We start from the raw sequence: 5,728 nt of genomic DNA, 5'->3' as shown, positions 1-5,728 counted from the left end.
GACTACTTTATTGCATATATTTTTTAAGATTTTATTTATTTGACAGAGAGAGAGGGAGAGAGAGGGAAAGAGCACAAGCAGAGGGAGAAGCAGGCTCCCCTCTGAGCAAGGAGCCTGACGTGGGACTCAATCCCAGGACACTGGAATCATGACCTGAGCCAAAGGCAGATGCTTAACCGACTGGGCCACCACCCGGGTGCCCCTTCAAGGCTACTTTAATTTAAACCAGCAAAAGTAAATGAATTAGGAAGACAGGGCTTATAGCCTGACCCAATAAAAAATAATATGCAAAATAATAATTGCTATAATTGTAGCTAATACATATTAACTTTGATTTGTCCAAAATGAATGTTATTAACTTCATTTTACAGAGCAGTTAAGTACTTGACCACAGTCACTCAGCTAGAAAGGAGAGGAAAATGGGCAAACCCTGTTCTTTCGACTCTAGAAATTCTCTTTTGAAACCTCTGTATGCTGCTCTAGTGGTTGCTCTGGGTATTACATTTGCACACATCACTCATCCCCTGCCTACTGGTGTTGATATTCTATCAGTTTGAAGTGTAGAAACCTTACCTCCCTTTAAATCCCTTACCTTCCCCAGTTTCTATAACTGTTTCAAAATGTCCTCTACCAACAAGTAGAATCATGTTAGATACTATACTTTTTGCTTCAACCATCAAACATAATATGGAAAACTCAAGAAGGAAAAAAAACTCTATTGTATTTACCCATATTTTTAAATTTTATTTATTTATTTTTTCACTTTCATTTTCTTTTTTCTAAGTAGTCTCTACGCCCAGCATGGAGCCCCACACAGGCCCTGAACTCAAGACCCTGAGATCAAGAGTCAGACTCTTAACTGAGACACCCAGATGCCCCTATTTATTATTTAAGTGAACTCTACCCCCAATGTGGGGCTCAAACCATGACCCTGAGATCAAGAGTCCCACACTCCACTCACTGAGCCAGTGAGATGTGGCCTACCCATATTTTTATTCTTTCAGTTTTTCCTGACCTTCCAGGAGTCTTTCTGTTAGCATTCGGAGTAGGGAAACACCCAGTTCTCCAGCTTATCCCCTTTATTACCAAATTCACAACACTTCTGACACCAGACTTCTGGGGGTTTTCTTCCCCAGGCAGTTCTCATGTCTTGCAATTTAACACAATTCTGACACTGTTTACCCGAAAGTGGGGTCCGATCCCGCCACTTGAGGGCTCAGTCCCACAAGACCGCCCTCACCCTCCTTGAGATGCCAATCGCGAGTGGGGTGTCCCCTGCGGTTCTGAGTGATTACCTTTCAATCAGGGGTTCCCACAGCACCCTCACTGGGTGTGATGAATTTGCTAGAGCAGCTCACAGTTTACTTCCTGTGTACCAGTTTGTCATAAAAGGATATGATAAAAGATCCCGATGAACATCCAGATGGAGGAGAGGCCTAGGGCAAGGTACGTGGGAAAGGATGTGCCAGTCTCAGCGCCTCTGTGTGCTCACCAACCCAGAAGCTTCCAGAACCCTGTACTATCGGGTTTTATGGTGGCTTTACCACATAGGCATGATGGTAAACTCCATTGCCAGCCCCTCTCCACTCTCTGGAGAATGGGAGGTGGGGCTGAAAATTCCAAATTTCTAATCTTAGCTTGGTCTTTCTGGTGACCAGACCCCATCCAGGAGCCCACCAAGAGTCACCTCATTAGAACAAAAGACCCTGCCATCACCTAGGGGATTCTAAGGGATTGAGGAACTGCCAGGAACTGGGGTCAAAGACCAACTATAGCACAAAAGATGCTGCCGGTGCTCTTATCACTTCAGAAATGACAGTGGTTTTAGGAGGTCTGTTTAGCCCAGGAACTGGGGGCAGAGAGCAATAGGTATTTTATTTTCTATTTTCTACCGTATGTATGTTTTCTATAATAAATAAATAAGCAAGTAAATAAATAAATCTCTTATCTCACACATTTCCTTCCTGCTTCCAGAACTTCCTTTAGCTAACAAATTCTCTTTGTTTTCCTTCCATGAGAATGTCTTTATTTTTTCATTCCTAAAGAATAATTTTGCCAGATAGAGAATTCCAGGTTTGTTACCATACTCAAACTTGTCCGTGTCCCCAGTGCACAGTAAGCCAATGTCTGAGACACTGGTTTTGAAGCAAAGAAAGCTGCATTATCTGAAGGGCAGCCCAACAAGAAGGCAGGGGATCATTCCCGAAGCTGCCTTGCCCTGTCGAGCCTGGGGACAGCTTATATGCGTGAGAGGAGGGTAAAGCATTTCTTGAAACCTTGAGTGGGGGTGTGGGGACTTGAAACAATCTAGAGGTGGGCATTCTTATGGACAAGGAGACACTATTTGGGACCTGGCATGATCAGATATGTCAAGATCAATGTTACCATCCTGTCCTCATCGGTGGGTAAACAGGGAGTCGAGGTGGAAAAGGTAAAGTTAATTAGGGAACAAAACAGAATGTGGAGCTAAGTTGATAATGTAACTAATAGAACTGTAGTTCTGCTTATGCTTTCAAAGTAGGTGTGCATATATATATATATATATATATACACACACATATACGTATATATACAGACATATATATATATATACACACACATACGTATATATACAGACATATATATATACACACACACGTATATATACAGACATATATATACACACACACATATACGTATATATACATATATATATACACACACACATATACATATATATACATATATATATACACACACATATACGTATATATACAGACATATGTATACACACACACATATATGTATATATACAGACATATACACACACACATATACGTATATATACAGACATATATATATACACACACACATATACGTATATATACAGATATATATATACACACACATATACGTATATATACAGATATATATATATACACACACATATACGTATATACACAGACATATATATATACACACACACATATACGTATATATACAGACATATATATACACACACACATACGTATATATACAGACATATATATATACACACATATACGTATATATACAGATATATATATATATACACACACATATACGTATATATACAGACATATATATATACACACACACATATACGTATATATACAGACATATATATACACACACACATACGTATATATACAGACATATATATATACACACACATATACGTATATATACAGACATATATATACACACACACATATACGTATATATACAGACATATATATACACACACACATATACGTATATATACAGACATATATATACACACACACATATATGTATATATACAGACATATATATACACACACACGTATATATACAGACATATATATATATACACACACACATACGTATATATACAGATATATATATACACACACATATACGTATATATACAGACATATATATACACACATATACGTATATATACAGATTATATATATACACACACATATACATATATATACAGACATATATATATGTATGTATGTATACACACACACACACACACACAGAGTGAGCATACAAGTATGGGGGGCAGCAGATAGAGAAGCAGACTCCCCGCNTACACACACATATACGTATATATACAGACATATATATACACACATATACGTATATATACAGATTATATATATATACACACATATACGTATATATACAGATTATATATATACACACACATATACATATATATACAGACATATATATATGTATGTATGTATACACACACACACACACACACAGAGTGAGCATACAAGTATGGGGGGCAGCAGATAGAGAAGCAGACTCCCCGCTGAGCAGGGAGCCTGACTCGGAGCTCAATCCCAGGACCCTGGGATCATGACTCGAGCCAAAGGCAGACACTTAACCAACTGAGCCTCCTTGGTTTCTGATGAGAATTTGCTTTCTTTTGAATGGTTTCCCCTTAGAAGGTATTGTTTTTCTCTCTCTGCTTTCAAGAACTTTTCTTTGTCTTTAGGTTTCTGAAGTTTGATTATGATATGTCTTGGTATAGATTTCTTTCAGTTTATTTTTGTGGGGGGGTTTGCTCACCTTGAATCTATAGGTTTATCTGTCTTTTGCCAAACTTGGAAATTTTTCTCCTAAAGTTTCTTCTTTTTAAGTTTTCTCTTCACAGGTTAGTAGTTTTTAGTTTATTCACAGAGCTGTGCAACCATTACCACAATCAGTTTAAGAACTTTTTATCGCCCCAACCAGATACTTTATACCCATTTGCAGTACCTTCCCAGGACCCCCTCTCTCCAGCTCACGGTAACCACCGAACTACTCTCTATGGATTTGCCTATCCCGGACATTTCTCATAGGTGCAATCGCACAATATATGGTCTTTAGTAACTGGCGTTTTTCAATGAGCATAATGTTTTCAAGATTCATTCGTGTACATGCGTTAGTACTTCATTTTGTTTTATTGCCAAAAAATACTTCATTGTGTAGATATACCACATTTTTATTTATCCATTCATCAGTTGATAGACATTTGAGTTGTTTCCACCTTTTAACTATCATGAATAATGCTGCTATGAACATTTTCTTTAAGATTTTATTTTTAAGTAATCTCTACACCCAGCATGGGGCTTGAACCTACAACCCCGAGATCAAGAGTCACATGCTCTTCTGACTGAGGCCAGCCAGGTGTCCCTGCTATGAACATTTTTGTATAAGTTTTTGTGTAGACCAGTTTTCTCTTGGGGTATATACCTAGGAGCGGAATTGCTGGGTCATACCCTGACGGCTAAGGATGTTGGGTGTCTTTTCATGGCTTGTTGGCCATTTGTTTATATTCTTTGGACCGATGTCTATTTAGATGCTTTTGCATTTAAAAAATTGGGTTATTTATGTTTTTATTGAGGGGAATAGTTCTTTATAGAGTCTAGATACAAGTCCCCTATCAGATATATGACTTGCAAAAGTTTTCTCCCATTCTGTGGGTCGTATTACTATTTTCTTACTTCTTTGGCTATTTTTTCAACTTCACCCACATCCCACTGGGACGTTGATGACATAAGCGTTAGATCTTTTGTTGTAGTCCCACATGTCTCTGAGGCTCTGTTTATTTTTTTGTAGTCTGCTTACTCTCTGCTGTTCAGATTGGGTAATTTCTATTGTTTAAGTGTAAACCAACATTACTAAGAGCAGGTGGGGAGCGGTGGGAGGGAGGGATGACAAAGGGGCGTAAGGAAAGTTTTGGGGGTAATAGATATGTTCATTATTTTGGTTGTGGTGAGGATTTCATAGTGGTTTCCGGTGCATATGTCAAAACTTACTAAAGTTTTGGTAAGTTTAAACATGTGCAGTTCGCATTATTTAAACCTCACCGGAACTCTTTTTTTTTTATGTTTTTTAATTATATTATGTTAGTCACCATACAGTACATCCCTGGTTTCTGATGTAAAGTTTGATGATTCATTAGTTGCGTATAACACCCAGTGCACCATGCAATACATGCCCTCCCCACTACCCATCACCAGTCTATCCCATTCCCCCACCCCCCTCCCCTCTGAAGCCCCCAGTCCATTTCTCAGAGTCCANCACCCCCCTCCCCTCTGAAGCCCCCAGTCCATTTCTCAGAGTCCATAGTCTCTCATGCTTCATTCCCCCTTCTTTCTTTTTTTTTTTAAGATTTTATTTATTTATTTGACAGAGATAGAGACAGCCAGCGAGGGAGGGAACA

The sequence above is a fragment of the Ailuropoda melanoleuca genome, chromosome 4 (genome assembly GCF_002007445.2).
Source record: "Ailuropoda melanoleuca isolate Jingjing chromosome 4, ASM200744v2, whole genome shotgun sequence".
NCBI lineage: Eukaryota > Metazoa > Chordata > Mammalia > Carnivora > Ursidae > Ailuropoda > Ailuropoda melanoleuca.
This window is presented reverse-complemented; position numbering follows the sequence as displayed.